This window comes from Arvicanthis niloticus, chromosome 3 (assembly GCF_011762505.2).
Source record: "Arvicanthis niloticus isolate mArvNil1 chromosome 3, mArvNil1.pat.X, whole genome shotgun sequence".
Classification (NCBI taxonomy): domain Eukaryota; kingdom Metazoa; phylum Chordata; class Mammalia; order Rodentia; family Muridae; genus Arvicanthis; species Arvicanthis niloticus.
This window is the reverse complement of record NC_047660.1, coordinates 102095376-102114659: the sequence shown is the minus strand read 5'-3', so window position 1 is coordinate 102114659 and position 19284 is coordinate 102095376. Positions and strand designations below refer to the sequence as shown.

Genomic DNA, 19284 nt, shown 5'->3' with positions numbered 1-19284 from the left:
TATGATCCACAACAGCAAAATTACAGTTTTGAAATAGCAATGGAAATAATTCCATGGCTGGGAGTCACCACAACAGCATTGGGAAGGTTAAGAATCACTACTCCAGAGAAACAGAACTGATAGAATGAGCATACATACAGGGGGTGGGGGGTGTTACTCCTGTAAAGGGTGACTTACAAGCTGTGGTCCAGCCAATCCAACAATGGCTGTCTATCAGTGGAAAGTCCAAGAATTCTGCTGTTGCTCATTCCAATAGGCAAGATGTCTCATCTGGTCTTCAGGATACGTTGGAATCCCAAAGAAGTAGGCTCTAAAGCCAGTGAAGGAATTCACACTCCATTAAGAACAAGAGCAAGCAGAGAAAGAGCTTCCCTTTGTCATGTTCTTTATACAGGCTGCCAACGCAAGGTGTGGCTTAAAGCTATGTCTTCCCACCTCAGAAGATCTGGATTAACAGTGGGTCTTCCCACTTCAGGTTGTTTAGTTAAAAAAAAAAAAAAAAGTCAGAAGTGTACCCAGCCACTTGGGTGTTAGTTAGTTCCAGATGTAGTCAAGTTGACAACAAAGAATAGCCACCCAACAATGTGTTACCCTAATCCAGGGACTGCTAGCCAGTAATCCCATCACTTGGAGGCTGCACAGCAGGAGGCTGTAACCCAAATTGCCAGGAGTGTATAGGGAGACCCTGTTAGAGAGAAGCAACAGACAGAGACACGAAGAAAGAAAGGCAGGAAAGGAAAGGGGAGAGAGGGGGAAGTAGGTAAGAAAGAGAGAGGATAAAGAAAAGGAAAAGAGAGAAAGCAGGACAGACAGAAAAAGAGAAGGAGACAATGAGAAAGAAGGTGGGGAAGAGAAAGGCAGAAGCAGGGAGAGGAAGGCCAAGATAAAATACTTAATCCCAGCAATTCAGAGGCACAGGCAGGTGGATCTGAGTTCCAACCTAGCTAGGACTACCTAAGCCTTGTCTTAAAAACAAAAAACCAAAACCAAAACCAACACAAACCCCAAACAAAACAACACCCCCACACCACCCCCCCCCCCAAAAAAAAAACTCACAGTAGAAGCATGGGGAAACCCCCACCTTTCCTTCAGCCATCCTCAAGGAAACTTAATTGTGGCATGAGGAGGCCCTGCTGCACACAGTTTGACTCTGGAATTTGCTCCTTGGGAAAAATTTAAGAACCTAGTAATAAAGCAGAAATTTCCCCTCCAAAAACACCTTGGAGGGAATGTTGGTCACACTGCTCCTGTGCAGTGCCCCCATGCTTCTGGCATTGAGAGCCAGGCAGCCCAACACCCAGGGATACCTGGCTTTTCTTCTATTCCTCACCACTGTGGCCAGGGCTGGCCCTGAACAGGCAACACATATGAACTGATCCTCGAGGAAAATCATCTAAATCAATTTAAGAAGCAGGAGAGAGGCTTAATTTTATTTATTTATTTATTTATTTATTTATTTATTTTGGTTTTTCGAGACAGGGTTTCTCTGTGTAGCCCTGGCTGCTATCCTGGAACTCACTCTGTAGACCAGGCTGGCCTCGAACTCAGAAATCCGCCTGCCTCTGCCTCCAAAGCGCTGGGATTAAAGGCGTGCACTAGCCGGACTGTGGTGCATGCAAACAGTCAAGAAGCCAATAGTGTAGAACAGAAGAAAAAGTCTTTCAGACTATACTAGCTGGAGCCTTAGTTAGCTAGGTGACCTGAGTTAGATGTTGAACAGCGCATGGCAAAAGGAGAGTGCTTTCCACACTCAACCTCCATATATAGGCTGTGGATTACACACATGCGCACACACACACACACACACACACACACACACACACACGAACAGAGGGGGAGGGAGAGAGGATGTAACCAGACTTTTAAATAGAAAATCTCCAAGTGTGATGGTATAGACCTTTAATCACAACATGAACAGCATGAAAGAGGCCAGCAGATCTTTGCACAAGTCCAAGTCAAGCATAGTCTGCACAGTAAGTTGCAGCCAGACAATGCGACATAGTGAAATCCATCTCTAAATCCGTACATAAGAAAAACATCTTAAGGGCTGGAGGTGTACAGCTCTATGGTAGAGCACTTGCCTAAAATGCTAGAGACTCTTGATTGGTCCCCAGCCAAAACAAACCAAGGAGAAGAAGGAGGAAGAAGAGGAGGAAGAGGAGGAGGAAGAGGAAGAGGAGGAATTTTGAAACTAAACCTCCCATCTCTCCTCCTCTGTAAGAAGATTTCCCCTTTTGGACTTGAGGACATTTCAGAAGCAAGAATTGCCTTAATGACAGAAGTCTCCAAGGAGCCCTCTACCAGCAAAGAGCTCTTATCAAATGACACACACCTTTAACCCCAGGCTGGAGACAAGGAGATCTTTGTGAGTTCTAGGGCAGTCGGAACTCATCACATAATGAAATGCCGCCACTCACCCCCCTCCAAAAAAAATAGATAAAGACACCTCCCAAATCTCTGAGTATGCTGAACTCCTTATTTACCTGTGGGAAATCCATGTTTAAATCTAAAGCAACCAGGTGATCTCCCCTACGACCCCCCCCCAACACATACATTTTGTCCTCCTTAAAATATTCCAGGAAACCCAGGCTCACAAAGCAGAGGGAGATCCCAGCAGTTGTATAGCCCTGTTTGTGGAGCAAATAAAAAATGTTTCATTACACTTCAGGATCTATTCACAACTGACCAGTCATTCAAACTTTGGATTCTTGTTTGAAATTTAAACAACAACAACAAAAAACTGTAATCAAAATAATAAAATGGGGCAGGATTGCTACTTTGAGAGTGGTAATGGAACTGTAGTTTGGACCACATGTTAGGCGCTCAGTGGTGTCGGAGGGGAAGGTGCAGGAGCATCCATCCTTATTCCCGTGGCACCGTTAGTCCTGAGATGAGGGAGATGGATGGACACACTTTATCACTGTAGCGAGAGATGTTGAGAAGAAAGGTGAGTCAGAGTTAGACTACTATGCAAAGTGAGAATGGGGTCTCTGTGGGGTACCTACTATGCTAGATGGGCCTCTAGGGAGGGACAGGGAGCATGAAGGATTAGCGGAGGAGAGCAGAGGCTGCAAGTGGGGAGCAGAGGAACTGGTTCAAAGTAGAGGGGCCAGCAAATGGAGCCAATGGACTGTAACGGGGCTAGGAGGGGCTTCGAGGAGGCTTGAAGGGGAGAGCAAGGACAAAAGGAACAGATGACAGATGGGTGCCCCTGTGGTGCTGCTCAGAACTGAGAATGTGGTAGCCGTTTCTGAGTAGTAAGTGGTCAGATCTGATTTGTGATCTGTCCAGACAGGACTGGCGGAGGCCCCAAATGGAAACAGTAATGTCTGCTGTGTACACTGGACCCTGTCCTACATCCTGCTTGGCTGTCAACTGGAGGGTAAGAAGAGTCCTCCAGAGAGATGGCCCTGGGCAAGCCTCTGCTTCTTGTACTGTTTGTCCAGGCTTGCCTGTTCCCTGTCTACCTCTCACCTCACTAGCCTTCCTGAGAGAAAGTCTCCAGCAATGCCTACTTCCTTTCTACCTGTGCACCCCACTGGACTTCTGGAGAGAAAAGTCTCCAAGGTATGGGCTCTACTCTTGGAGAGATACTTTTCTCCTCACTGGAAGGCAGAGCATTGTCCCAGAAGCTCCACCAACAAGATGCCACAGTCCTCTGCTCTGCACTCCTGCGGCTTGGCAGTGCGGTGCCTTCTTGCTCCTTGGAAAGAGGCCCTGATGAGTAAGTACATGTCAAAAAAAGACAAAGTTTGGTTCAGAAAGCTGGTTTACTTAGAATCCTAGTGACTGTGCTCACCCACAGGACAAAGGCCTCGGGGTCAGCCCAGTGCAACAGGCAGCTCTCCCGGGGACACTGCTTTTGAAAACAGGTTCCTTTGGCCGGAGATATAACTCAGTTGACAGTGTGCTCACCTGGCAGGCTTAAGTCCTCTGTACCAGCGCCAGCACTACATAAAGTAGTCATGTTAGCACAAGTCTGTACTCTAAGCACTTAGGAAATACAGATCTTCCTGGTCTACATACGCAGCTCGGGACCTGCCTAAAACAAACAAACAAACAAACAAACAAACAAACTCAAATAAAGACATATAAGAATAGCACAGACAAGGGACCAGGGGGCACTGGGAAAAGATGTTTAGCTTGCATCATGAGGCAGCTACCACCTTCCCTGCCTCGTTCTGTTACTTCCTTTATCGATGCACTCATTCACTCACCCAGTACATTTATTAGATGCCTACTGTGTGCCAGCTACTCACTGAGAACTAGGCAGTGGAGACAAAAATAAAGACACTATACACCATTCATACAATGTGGTGTGTGTGTGTGTGTGTGTGTGTGTGTGTGTGTGTGTGTGTGTATACAAGCACATATGTGGAACAAATCTGAAAAGGAAATACAACTATTTCTGAGTTTGTCCCAAGGTGGTAGATTGGTGGGATTTTCTATGTTTTTATTACTTGAAATCCTGTGTCTACTTTATTGCTATTATTTGTGCAGACATGATCATTTCAAAGTTTATTTAAAGTCTTATGTAAATGTGTAGGAAAAGACCACAGAGTTCCTGTCACCTAATACATTTCAACTCCCTGAACTCTATCTTCTGAGTCTTGCTCTGTGGTCCTAAGAATCACCATTCTCTTGCCTCTACCTCCTCAGCTAGATGACAGTGGCAAGTGTATAAACTTTCAGCAATCCTGGGCCCATCTTCATTTGTAGATGAATGAATGAGCCTTAAAAAGGGGGGAAAAAGGGATTCCCAGGAGGTCAAAACGTGATCAGGTATGGAGGCAGCCATGTTCCGAGAGGGAAGAGTTTCAACAGAAGATCGCACTGTTAAAACGCAAACTGCCACAGAGAGTTGGCACACAGCCTGGGAGGTTTCTAGCAAGCGAGCTCCCAGATGTCACTGTCCCTGAACTGCACAAGAGCAGTAGGGTGTGGAATCTAAGAGAGTCTTGACTCCAAAGGATGGGCAGAGACTTAACTCCCCTTCCTGTGTTCAGGTTTCCTTAGTCATCAGTAAGGCAGATACTATTTTCTACTGTCTGGGTGGTGAGGAAGACAAGCAGAAGAAGGAAGAGGAGGAAGAGGAGGTGGAAAAGGAGGAAAAAGAGGAGGAGGAGGGAGAGGAGGAGGAAGAGAGACATCCACAAAGCCCAGTGCCTGGTTCATTCTAAGAGCAAGCGATGGCTCTTAGCACAAACCTGATATCTGTTCCCAAGCTACCCCATCTTGAGTCTCCATTCCCGTACCCAGCCTTACTGGAATCCATCAATGCCCCTCTTATTCCAGCTTCCCCAAGAACAGCCTGGACTCAACCACATGGAGAGGTAAATATTGCCCAAGGGGCCTCTGTTTGCTAGGAGGCCTGGGGAAATACTGGATCTTTCTTTGCTGGAGAAATTGTGTACTTTTTCAAAAAAGTAAGACTCCTTGGTTAAAAGGACTGATAATCAAAATTTATATTCTTAAGACACCAAGACAATTTTCTGGGCAAACTTAAGTTTTGAAAATTAGTACATACTTACCTGGCAGGGGAGATACCATGATCACGAAGATGGTTTTCCCAGGGCGAGGCTTATCCATTGCACTCCGGATGTGCTGACCCCTGCGATTTCCCTAAATGTGGGAAACTCAACTGCATAATTTGTGGTAGTGGGGGACTGTGTTCGCGCTCTCCCTTGAAAAAAAAAAAAGAAAGAAAAGAAAAGAAAATACAAAGGCAGGCAAGCACAAATGTGGACACACCATGTGTGTGTGCACATACACAAATACACACACACACATTAGTGCACAGAAAATAGGAGGAGCAAAACAAGGCACTTCCATTAGTTTCTCAGATGCTGAAAGGGTGATGCTGGTGACAGAGGGTGATAGGGACAAAGGGGGGCTATGTAAAGCGAAGGCTGTCATTTCTCTGAGCTAGTCTGTTGGAGGGACTAGAGCTCCTACGAAAACATTAATGAGCTAACCTGCACTCAACACGGAGGAAGTACATGGGCCAAAATTAATCTACCTCTGAAAACAATCATCTTCGTTTTGCTCCTGTCTGCTGATGCCGGCTGTGGAAAAGGAAGGCGAGGCCTTCCAAACGGTGCTGCTGAGACCACCGGCTCAAGAGCCACTCTGATTAATGGCAGGTCTTCACCCCTCCTGTTCCTCCAAACTCAATCCCTCAGCTCCATCCCCAGCTCTGCAGCAACCTTCCCTGACCCACCCCCAGCCCTTCTCCATCTCCTGTGGATCCCATAGACCCTTCTTAACACCCCCCCAACACACACACACAGGCACACGCACACGCACACGCACACGCACAGAAGCAGGTAGGCTGACTGCAGATCTTCACCTCTTCTTCTGTTCCTCCAGATTCCCCAGTCCCATCCCCCAACTCTGTACCAGAACACCTGCTGTGGTCTCCCTTCCCTCTCAGGCTCCATCCTCAAGGGATCTTCTCCTTCCTTTCAGGTCAGCTAGAGCTATGCAGTGAAACCCTGTCTTTTAAAAAGGTGAACAGCACCTGAAGTTGTCCTCTGGCCTACACACACACACACACACACACACACACACACACACGGGGAGGGGTGAGCGGGGAAAGAAAGAGAGAGGAAAAGGAGGAAGAAGAGAGAGAGAAGAGAGGGAGAGGACAGAGAGGGAGAGAAGAAGAGAAGGAGAGAGAGAGAAAAATTCACAAAAGAACAACGTGATTTCTGGGGCATGTGGTTTTCTCAGAAGTTGAGACTGGGCTGCTGACCTTTCTCTCTGGGCTTCAGCCTTTGCTCCCCAGGCTGCTGGAGCAGCCTAGATTCTCCAAAGCCCTTCTCTGACTGGAGTTTGTTTTGTTCCTGAGAGCAGCAGAGATTTCTGAATCCTCTTCCACTGCTATCCTTCTTGAGAAAGTTCATAAGCCTCTTTAACTAGGCAAAAGTAGCTTTAGGGAGATGGAAGAGGGAGGAGCCAGAGTTTAAAATCATCCTAAACTGCACAGTGGATTCAAGACCAGCCTGGGATACATGGCCATGTCAAAAAAAAAAAAAAAAAAAAAAAAAAAAAAAAAAAAAATCATATAAATCGGTGCTGGAGAACTGGCTCAGAGGCTAAAAGCACAGACTGCTCTAGCAGAGTACCCAGATTCAGTTCCAAGCACCCACGTGGCAGCTCACAGTGGTCTGTAACTCCAGTTCCAGGAGATGTGCTAACTTCTTACCTCCAAGGGCAATCAGGGATACACATGGTTCCCAGGCGTGTGTGTGTGTGTGTGTGTGTGTGTGTGTGTGTGTGTGTGTGTAGTTTATAGGGTTAAGACTGTCAGCAAATTAAGCATTATGAATTTCTGATATTTGAAGTAAGAGTGGAAAGGCAAAAAGAAACTGCCTTCATGTATCTCAACCTGGCCTTGAACTCAGGAGCAGATAGATCTCTTCCACCTCCTGAGTGCTGGAACTACAAGTGTGTTCCACCACACCCACACGTGGCTGGGAAACATCTGTTTGTTGAGACAAGATAATCCAGGCTAGCCACAAGCTTACTATGTACCCTAGGATAACCTCCAACTGCTTATCTTCCTGCCTCCACCTTCTACCTTCCAAGTGCTGGGATTCCCAGTGAAGGCCACCATACCCGGTTTTTATGGGATATTGAGGATGTAGCCAGGGCTCTGGCAAGCACTCTACCAACATCCCTGGCTGGCAAAGATCTTAAGAAAGCCACCTGTGTGTGTAGTATGAGGGTTTCAAGGGTTCAGATGCTATTTGCCAAGTGTGTTTTGACACTGGTGCGGGCAGACACTCTTCTCAGAGCTTGGACCCGGGGCGCCAGTGATGATCCTGGTGCTTCAGTGCCTTGACCACAGACAGCCTTTGTAGGAGCACTGCACGATGAGCTGCTTAGATGTGATTTGCCAACTTCCTTCCTAACTCAGAACCTAGGAAGGAAGACAACACATCTCTAATTACACACAGCGCATTCTGATTACTGTCATCCTTACCTTCTCCTAGCTATCATTGTTTTTGAGTTTTTGTTTTGTTTTGTTTGGGTTGTTTTTCTGTTGTCGCTATTTTGGTTTGGTTTAAGCACTTCAGAATAGGTACATCCAGGAACCACACGATTGTTAAATGTTGTTTTAGGAACAAGTGAAGTTATGTAGAAACTAATACGTAAAACTGCTTACGAAGTGAGCCATGTGCCAAGTAAAGCAGAGGCAGAGGCACCGTGAAGAACACGGACGTTCGCTTGTGTGCCAGATGCATGTCTACCTCGCCCTCGACAACGTTCTTTCCTGTCACTGATGGGTTTCCTTTTATCTAGTTGTCAGTACCTCCAAGGTAAGGACTTATCTAATTGTTATTTCATATGTGCATTCTACACCACACTGTGGAAACACCTATTCATTTTACAGTCATTAGATTAGCAAAGGAATGGCACTGGGAAAAATCTAAAAAAAACGGAAACACAGAACACAGCATAACAGCTGCATTTTGTGTCCGTCTTAGTCACACCTCAACACGGCAGCTCTTAGAAGAGAAAGCATTTATTGGGACTGCCTTACAGATTCATAGGTTTAGTGGGTTATCATCATGGCAGGCAGCATAAAAGCTTGGATGGTGTTAGAGGTGTGGGCGAGAGTTCTACATCTGCAACCATAAGCAGCTGGGAGAGAGAGACACTGGGTGTAGCTTGGGCTTTTGAAACCTCAAAGCCCTCCCACAGTGACAAACTTCCTCCTCCCACAAGGCCACACCTCTTCCAGCCAGACCACACTTCTAACCCTTCTCAAGTAGCATCACTCCCAAAGGCTAAGCGTTCAAACACATGAACTTATGGGGACAATAGTTACTCAGAACACCATATTGTCAATGGTTACTTTTTGAAAATCTCTCTCTCTCTCTCTCTCTCTCTCTCTCTCTCTCTCTCTCTCTCTCTCTCTGTGTTTGTGTGTGTGTGTGTGTGTCTGTGTCTCTGTGTGTGTATATGTGTGTCTCTGTGTGTCTGTATGTCTGTGTTTGTGTGTGTGTATGTGTGTCCACTGTCCCATGTTTAGAAGTCAGAGGACAACTTTTGAGAGTTAGTTCTCCCCTGCTGTGGGATTCCAGGGATGGACCTCAGGTTGGGAAGCTTCTCCCCACTGAGCCCTCTCATATCCAGTGTTTCTTGCTTCTCTGTCACTTATACTGACTTCCTACCTGGGCTCTGCAGTCTGGCTGGTCAGCTGTGCATACTCCTTGCACCCCTTACAAGCTCTTTCACCTTGGCCAAATTGCTGAGTTCCTCTGTTCCAGTGTCCCCTATCTATGTGGTATAATAGCACCATATAGTAGTGGGGTTTGTGAGTATTAGCTAGATGGTGAATGGGAAGCTCTTGTGTAGGGCTTGGCAGAGTGAATTGTTTAGTAAATGGTGGCTATTGGTAGTGTTGTTATTTTCTTGTGTAGTCCTTATGACTGCAACCTGTCCTAGGGTTGGCATTGCTTTTGTCTCTAACAAGAAAACCAGAGACTAAGGGAGATTCTGTAGCTCATGGTTCTGGCTTTAGGTCCCAAGGTCTGTTTGCTTCACAGTACAGGACATTAGACACCATTTGCCCATACTAGGAGAGTGTTCTACCATTAAACTAATCCCTGACCACATAGGTAGCTTTTTTCCTTTCTTCCTTTCTTCCTTCCTTCCTTCCTTCCTTCCTACCTTCCTTCCTTCCTACCTTCCTTCCTTCCTTCCTTCCTTTCTTCCTTTCTTCCTTCCTTCCTTCCTATGGGTGTGAAGAGGTAACTATTTCTGTTTCTCACGTCTTTGAAAGGACAAGGAGTCATTATTCCCTGATGTGATGCAAAAGGAGGTACATCCTCTCACCCTTGGCTTGATTGTCTTGCCTCAAAACGTAACTGCAATTGAATTGTGATTTTTCTATGAAATCTTAAAAGTATAGGGCACGGAAGGAACAGAGAGCTTGCTTCAAGCAGAGCAGTCCAGCAGACCCAGAGCCTTATACAGTGTGGACGGCTCACACCTTTTCAATTGTAGGTCAATGCTACAATTCAAAGAGAGAGGGGAGGAGGCCAAGCAGAAGCAGTACAGATTGAAAGCTGTTCCAGGTGAGGCACGATGTGAGTGAGACAGAGCAGAGCAGCCTGCTGGTCTGCAGATGCTGGTCCGTGTCTCCAACAACATTACACAATTAAATAGGAGCAGAATATTAAGAAAGACAAAGGAAACATCAGTAGTTTTGTCAGATGTGAGAATAATATGTGGGGTTTTGTTTTGTTTTTGAAGAATCACATCGAGAAATTTAAGGACAAGTTGTCTGTAATTTAATTTTTAAAGAGATTTTTAACATTTTAAATTATGTGTATGTTTGTGTATGTGCTCATGGCTACAGGTGTTGTTTGAGGCCAGAAGAGGCTGTTAGATGCCCTGGAGTTATGACATCTAAGAACTGTGAACTCTGAGTACTACAAACCAAACTCAGGTCCTCTACATGTTCATCCTCTAATCCCTGAGCCAACTCACCAGCTGCTGATGTTTCTTCTCTCCTCCTCCTCTCCCTTCCTTCCTCCTCCAAAAGATTTTCTATTTTTATTTCTCCTTTCTATTTTTCTTCCTTCCTCCCTCCCTTCCTCCCTCCCTCCCTCCCTCCCTCCCTCCCTCCCTCCCTCCCTCCCTTCCTTCCTTCCTTTTTTTCAAGACAGGGCTTCTCTGTATAGCCCTGGCTGTCCTGAATTTGTTCTGTATACCTTGTTGACTTCTGTCTAACTCATGGAGATCCATTTGCCTCTGCCTCCCAAGTGCTGAGATTAAAGGCATGTACTGCCACCACCCAGCTATGAAAATTACTTTTAAATGACAGTTACTGTAGCGGAATATTCCCCCCCCCCAACTATATTTTACAATAAAACTCGGTAATCTGGGAGGAGCTAATGTGGAAGGAGAGGAGAGGAGAGGAAGAGGAGAAAGAAGAGGAGGAGCTGGAGAGGAGCCGTGGAGAGCCGCACATGTACCAAGAGCAGTCCTGGGTAACAACTTATCTAGGTTATCTTAATCTAGGTTAGTTAAGTGGTTAACACTTCTAATTGTGTGGATATCTTGTTATTTGAGTATTTCCAAATATATAAAGCTATTAGATAATCTTTAAACATTAGAGTCTCATTTCTACCAGGCGAGATAGTCTGGGCTCAGCCAAACATTGTGGAGACAGTGTGGGAGATTGGCAGAGCCATCTCCCATGCTGGCATCTTGTGGGTGGCAGGGCTGGTGTTTCTGGCTGGCCGTTTCTAGCTGTGGCGCACCTGCAGCCTCTGGCCACTTCCAGCTGTGGAGCGCTTGGCTTCAGGCCACAGAACATGGTGGCCTGAGCTAGACAGAGCTGCTGCCGCTTAGATGGTCAGCCCAGGCAGCCCCATTTATTAAATATTAACAATAACAAGTTACATTTGAAAATTAAAAGAAAAACAGCAAAATAACAGTGCTGAGGCCAGCCTACAGTATGCTTGCACTATGCTTTGTAACTCCTAAATGAGTATCTGGGAATTTTTCTAATGAAAAGTAACAGGCATTTTTCTCAGAGCACAGTAGCTGTGAGTGAGGTTTGGGGTGTGGGCTAGCACACTGTCTCCTCCATGGCATCGCCAGTTCAAACATCTGCTAGAGACTAGCTGTGCCTTCTGCATCTTACACAATTAAATTATTTTGTTTTGGGTGGCTATGGTGGCTCAAGCCTTTAATCCCAGCACTCAGGAGGCAGAGGCAGACAGATCTCTGATTTTGAGACCAGCCTACTACACAAAGTGAGTTCCAGGACAGCCAGGCCTATTTAAAAAAAAAAAAAAAAAAACTGTCTCAAAAGAAAAAAAAGAGTTGTTTACTGTATCATCTCATGAGGAGGGACACAAAAGTCCTTTGTTTAATGGAACAAATACCCTCACACCTACAGAGAGGAGCTTTTTGATCATTTTTATGAAAGATGAAACCTAAACTGCCTAATGTGGAGAGGTATAGTGTTTAGATCTGAAAGCAACGATAGAATCAGTTTTGCTGTTTGTAAATTCCCAATATAGAGACACAAACCACTGCATTGAACTCTGAAGCTCATAATAATACATGCTTAGAATGAAAACATGCTACAACTAGAAGAGGTGTGTGTGTGTGTGTGTGTGTGTGTGTGTGTGTGTGTGTGTGTGTGTGTGTTGCTAGAGGGCCTTACAGCCTAGGCTGGACTTGAACTTGTGATGCTTTTGCTTCAGCCTCCAAGTATCAGGATTATGGCAGTACACTGGGGCTACAGAGCAATTTCCAGGATAGCCAGACTATGCAGAAGAATGCTGTCACAGAACGGAGAGGAAAAAGAGTTGTTTTGTGTGTCATTCAGTTTTGTTTTGTTTTGTTTTTAAGATAGGGTCTTGGCACATAGCTTGGGCACTTTCTGTGTAATCCAACGATCCTCTTGTCTCAGCCTCTCAAGCTCTGGGACTGTGGGTGTGTGCCGTCAAGCCTGCCTTCTCTTCTTCCTCTCTCCCTTCCTCTTTCCCTTTCTTTCTTCCTTCTTCTCCCCTTCCATCCCTTTCTCCCTCCCTCTCTTTTTCCCCTTTTCCTTCCTCCCTTCCTTCTTTCCTTTTTTCTCTCTGCCTCCCTCCCATCCTTCCTCCCTCCCTTCCTTTTTTTTCTCTCTTTCTCCTCCCTTCCTTCCTTCTTGTTTTTTGTTTGTTTTGGTTTGGTTTGGTTTTTCAAGACAAGGTTTCTTTGTATAGCCCTGGCTGTCCTGGAACTCACTCTGTAGACCAGGTTGGCCTCGAACTCAGAAATCCACCTGCCTCTGCCTCCCAAGTGCTGGGATTAAAGGCGTGTGCCACCACCGCCCGGCCTTCCTTCCTTCTTGTGTAGACAAGGTTTTTCCATGTATCCATGGCTGTTCCGAAATACCCTTTGTACATAAGGCTGACCTAACTTTGGTAATGTTCCTGCCTTTGCTGCACAAACGCTGGGATTCTAGGCCTGAGCCACCACACCTGACCTTTTTTTCTTTGTGTGTTTATTTAAAGGCCAGTTGATGGTTTGGTCAAGACTGATCCACAAAAGGGAATACAGCTTGGGGTGGGAGTTGGGGGGTGGGGGGCAGAGTGCCTGAAGTCCTAACTCGGAGGTCTACAGTAACCTGCAAGCAAGAATAGCTGAGGAGAGTAAATACATTCACCTCCAACTTCATAAAATCTTTATTTTATTTCCAAGCCAAGTTCACAGGAAATCACAAGTTTTCAATTCATTCTCTAACAGTTTCCAGAAATAACATCTCGAATGTATGCCCCTATAGGCTGTCCTGCCGCTGTAAGGGTTTATTTTAAGCTTGGACATGACTAGAGCTGAGTAAACTCTCGGTGTTGTAACATAGACTTCAGGGTAAAAAGGATCCCTCTGATCGGTCCCCTAGCTTGGCCAAGGACCCCATGGTGCCACGTGGTGCCAAGGCACGAGCCAGAGCTGAGGAAGACTGGAGGGCTGGTTGGTGAATAGAAATCTTTCCTTCACATAGGGGAAAATTTGTTTTCAAAGCAAAGCAGTGGCCCTGTGCTACTCAAATTAGTAAAAATGTAGAACCTAAAGAAGACAATTCTAACAGATCTAAATCTCAGTTCTAGATCTCTTTTCTAGACTAAAATAAGAGCTTGCCTTCCAGTGAGATGGCTCAGTGGGTAAAGGCACTTACCACCCAAATCTAGCAACCTGAGTTCAATTCTCTGATCCCAACTAAAGTTATGCAGAGGTGACCAGTTCCACTATGACCCCCACGTGACACATGTGACGAAAGTGCCCCCCACCCCACACACATCTATGGTGGCTACTTTGGGTTGTCAGCTTGAGTCCATGTGGAATCACCTACTGTCCAAGCTGATGGGCACTTCCCTGGTGGATTTCCTGAGATTATTTGAATCAGGAAGACCCACACTGAATCTGGGCCACCCCTTCTGGTGGTAGCCCACACAAAAGGACACAGAAGAAGGAAGCCTTGCTTCTTTGTCTGCTTGTCCTCTAACTGGACTGTCACTGAGGTGACCCTTCACTGATGTCAGAACCAACTTCTTTGGGATTCCAACCCAGACTGAAGAGCAGCCACTCTCTGGTGTCCTCTGGGCCTCCAGTACTGCTGAAACAGCCAGCCTCGTGGACAGAACAACAGCTTGATCCTTGACCTTTCCAGTGGTAGACAGCCATTGCTATACTACCCAGAACCTATCATATAAGCCAGTCTAATGGATATTCTTTCAATATATATGTTTATTCTATCAATTCTTTTCCTTTACAGAACTCTAACACACACATCTGTGCATTTAAGCATGTGTGCGCACATGCACATGCACGCACGCGGGCACACACACACACACTGATAAATAAAAACTCAAATAGAAACTTGAACATTAGAGCTGGGGCTGTCACTCAGAGGTTGAGCTGCCCTATCATGACCAGGCCTCTGAGTTTTAAAAAATTACATGCACAGTAAAATTTATATATGCAAAATATTCTTGAATGGTGTGAGAGGTGCCTGGCCAGCACTCGGAGGCTGAGGCAGGGAGGATGACCAAGGCCAGTCTGGGACTAAGAGTAGGAATCTATCTCAACAAACAAATCAAAACAACAGAGATGGAACAATAGCCTGAAGCTAAGATCTGCATGCTGCTTGTCCAGAAGACCTGAGCTCAGATCCTAGCATCCCCATGGAGGCTCACAATCACCTGTAGCTCTAGACCCTGAGTTCCAGAAGATCTGGCACCTTCTTCTGACTTCCTCAGGCATGTACATTAAAAAATACAGGCAAAATATTCATATAGATAAAATTAAATAAAATGAGAGAGAAAGAGAGAGAGAGCACAAAAAAACAAAACAGAATGAAAAATCAGAGAAGCTAATACAGTGGCTGAGTTAAGCAAAGATGCTTCCCACAATCATAGTTCAATCCCTGCGACCTGCATGGTCGAAGGGGAGAACGGACTTGAGTAAGTTGTCCTCTGATCTACACACACACACACACACACACACACACACTGAATTAATAAGGAAAAGTAAACGTGAATGTCTCATAGATGCTACAGAAAGCAGATAACAAATGCTTATTATCATAGTCTGCTCTTCCCAAGAATCCAATATGCAGATCTCTGTGGAGAATCAGCATGCCCAGGTACAGGACCAGCTTCACTGTATTCCCCTTGCTTGCTTATATCTTCAAAGAGGTGTCCCTTTATTTTAGTTTCTTTGAAAGTCCCTTCTTTCCCACAACCAACTTTCCCCCAGATCTTTTTTTTTTTTTTGCTTTTTCGAGACAGGGTTTCTCTGTCCTGGAACTCACTCTGTAGACCAGGCTGGCCTCAAACTCAGAAATCCGCCTGTCCCTGCCTCCCAAGTGCTGGGATTAAAGGCGTGTGCCACCACCGCCCGGCTCCCCAGATCTTTTGATTTAAGATTTCTTATAGCCTGGGCTACCTTTACCTCTCAAGGTAAAAAGAATCGATTCCAGGTAGTAGATGCAGATACTCTGAAAAGATCGTTCTCCCAACAGTTTTCCAAAGGCCTTTGCAAAAGCAGTGCTGACCAGGCCATTTCCAAAGCAGAGCAGGACAAGGATACCTCCTGCAAGCACAGGTGTCTCCTGAGCCACTTGTTGGCTTTTGCTCTCTGGAAGAGATGTGGCTGCAGGTAAGCTTCTAATTTAACTCTGGAACAGCCAAAGGAAGTCTGAGGTCAATTTTAATAAGTGTTAGGGTGCAATACATGGTAGACTCCAGTGGAAATGGTGACTATTCATCAGGTTCTTGGTCTATGCCAGGTGTTCAACCAGGCCTTTCACAGATGCTTCTCATTTAACAAAACACCTTCAGAATTGGTTGTAGTGCTACAGCGAAAGAAAGTTCAGTGGAGTGAAAAACTGACCCAAGCATGGGCAGCCGGGAAGAGCCAGAGAGCTGCGGAGACTTGGACCTTGTGTTCTCTTAGATTCCCTGAGCTGCCTACCTCTGCAAGGTGGCAGAGCAGAGGGGGACGGTAACAAGGACAACTTCCACTCTCAGCACCTGACCTGTGGGAAGCTAGTCAGAAAATCCAAGTGTCTATGCCGATGGTTTCTATTCCACAGAGTTGAAAAAGACTTCTCAAGATGAGCTGAAGCCAAGGATAAGAAAGGGGACTTCAGTGTCTGTCCCCTCAGCCAGGTGTCAGGCAATAGCTGTCCATACTTCTGTGAGATGTAAGGTGGTTTCTAATTATGTTTGTGTTTAGTCACTTAAGTTTGTGTGTGTATATGTATGTATATATTTGCATGTGTATGAATGAGGGTGTGTATGTGTATACATGTATAGTCTTGCAAATGTGTATGACTAAGCGCATATGCATTTGTATGCACATGCATTGTGTGATGACCCTATGCCCAGCCTAGTGCTCAGACTAGGGGATGTTAGCTCTGGGAGACAGCCCACCTGGTACAGCTCAACTTCCTTGCAGCATAGAGATCACCTGCTGCTTATGCAATCTCTGACCAATGATTCACTTTCAAGGTATAGAGGTATGGATTCCCCAAGTCCCTGTAGTCGCTTTTGGCTTCCTTTAAGAGAAGACATGTCTTCTTTCTGCATTCTCTGGTCTGTTTGCAGAATGCAGTGCATCAGGGATGTCTAGATAGATGCTTCCAGTTCAGAACTCTCAAATTCTGACATCAGGACTGAAACTTCTTTTCATGCTGGGGATCCCTGGAGTCATCCCAACATGCCCTCTTCCCCCAGGGAACTACATCAAGCACTCCGTGAACTCCTTGTCAGCTGTCTGACAGTGAGGTCATTTCTGTGTGAATCAGAGATGGGGAAATGGAGACACAGGGCTACTGAGACAAGGCTTTCCTTCTCTGTCTTCATTTGTTGGTGGATCCGTTACTTTTTTAGATAGGGTCACTCTATAGGCCAGACTGGCCTTGAGACTACTATGTAGTCCAGGCTGGTATTGAACTCATGATGATCCTCCTGCTTTAGCTTCCCTACAGCTAAGATACGTGCCCATCCTCATGTGTGGCCCTCATTTAATTTTTATTACATACCTAACCAGTCCCAAACCAGTCTCAAAGCAGGTAAGTTCTCTGCCATCTTGGAATCTGATTTCCAGAACTTCTGAATCAAATAGTGATCCATTAAAATAATATACAGCTTTTGGAATCCTGAGCTGTTGTTCGAACACCCTGAGTCAAAGTTCCTCAATGGCTTCCTCCTGGTCCTTTCTGCCTGGATTTTTTCTATCAATTGCTTTCTTTCTTTCCTCTTTAAATTAAAATTATTTTATTGACAGATTTATACATGTACACAATGAGTTTCACCCTGTGACCCTTTCTAATCTCCACTCCTCTTCCCACAGAACCCTCTGTTTTCTAACAGTTTCCCTTCCTACTTTCATATTTGTGTGTATTTGACCACTAAGCTTAAGTAGGCCTGCAATTTAAACTGTGAGTGAGTGCTTACTTACTTGAACACAGGCACATAGCCACGGCTATGCCACTGAACAAAGGGATACCCTTTCCCTCAGCCACCAAAAAAGATCTGAGCTCCATCGGGATGCAGTGTGGGCTCAGGAGCTTCCATGCTGAAGTGTTGAAGGCACTCTTGTGAGGGCCTTGTGCAGGTTCAGGGGCTCGTGGGCACGCTGGCTCTGCCACGGTCAGAAGACACTGTTTGACAGCGATCCGCTCCAACTTCTCTGACTCTCACTCTCTGCTTTGTCTTTCCGTGAGTTCCCTGAGCTTTTTGGGTAGAGGGTTATGTAGAAATGCTATTTAGGTCCTTGCCTTCCACACACTTTTATTTTCTGAATTTAACCAGTTGTAAATCTTTCCATGAATTACTGTCTCTGCAAAACAGAAGCATTTCCAATTAAGTCTTAAAGGTACACTATCTACAGATATGAGACAAATGTACACATAGAAAAGAAAGCTCGGTACTATGTCCATTTAGTAAAATAACAGTAGTAGATTCTTTTAAGGCCTGTGATCTTCCCAGACTTGAACACTTGGCAAGGTTTATAGTACCAGGCATGAGTTTCTTCCTGTGGAGCAGGCCTCAAATCTAAGAAGAATGCAGTTGGCTAGCCACTATTACACATTGCGCACATCTTTCCAGGCTGGTAGTTATTGCATCTTACAGGGTAGCTAGCTGGGTACCACTCATGCCTACCCCCCTGCCAGCAACCTACAGAACACCCTCTGGCATGTGAAAACTGGCCATCAGGAAGGCTTCGGGTCAGCACCAGCTTGATTTACCTACTCCCTGTGACCAAAACAAATGGTGTGTTCAGCAAGAAGGCCTTACCATCAAGTTCTGGTGGGCGTCCAGCAGCAATAGAAATAGCTTTATTGTTTGGGGTCCTCTGAACTCTCCCTTATCAACTCCAGATTACCTGCTGTCAGGATTTTGTTCACTCAACTATGGCTTCTGAAGGAAGCATTATCCCCTCTGTAGGGCATTACCATCCAAACGTATTTTAAATTATATTTTTGAGTAAGCTTATAATAGAGGAGGTTTTCACAAGGCCTTAGTGACTCTTTCCTCTAACCCTCCCCTGCTCTGCCCTCCCATTCCCTTCCCAGTTAAAGCCTCCTCTGCAGGGCTCTCCTTTCATGCCATTTTTATGCACTTCTGTCCTCCCTCCCCTAAGAGCTTTATTCCCCAGTCCAATGTCCCTTCCCAGCATCCTGTCCTCCACAGGTACTCCAAATCAAACACATGCATCTGAAGATTGAAAACTAGTATGTACATATGAGAGAGAACACGGAGCATCTGTCTTCCAGGTCTGTGTTGCCTCACTCAGTGTAACTCCTCCCAATTCCATAACTGTATCTACAAATATTATGATTTAATTTTTTACAGATGACTAACCATTCGTCAGCTGATGGAGATGTAGGCTGTTTCCTAGCTATTGTGAATTGGGCAGTGAGAATGGATGAGGAGGTTCCCTACAGTAGGATGCATGCCTTTGCGTAGATGCCCAGGAGAGGTAAGGCTGAGTCATCTGGTAATCTGCTTTCAGCACTTTGAGGAGACTTCACCCTGCTTCCCTAGCGGCCACACCAGTTCTCACTACTATCAACACAGAATCAGGTTCCTCCACCCTCAGCAGCACTTGCCATTTTCTTGCCTTAACCATTAGCCATTTTGTGGGGTGAGGCGAGAATTCCCTGTTGCTTTAACTTGCCTTGCTCAGATGGCTAAGGGTATAGACTACTCTTTAAAATACCTTATCCCAGAGTGTGTTCCCTACACCTCCCTCTCTGTAAGG

General features: G+C 45.6%; 1 non-coding gene across 1 annotated transcript; it reads left to right on the top strand.

Annotated features, from left to right (window-relative positions):
* Positions 1-5523: 5523 nt before the first annotated feature.
* On the top strand, positions 5524-5687 carry LOC117706387 (U1 spliceosomal RNA). Its single transcript, XR_004606497.1, has one exon. It is a non-coding gene; the product is annotated as a U1 spliceosomal RNA (small nuclear RNA).
* Positions 5688-19284: the final 13597 nt, after the last annotated feature.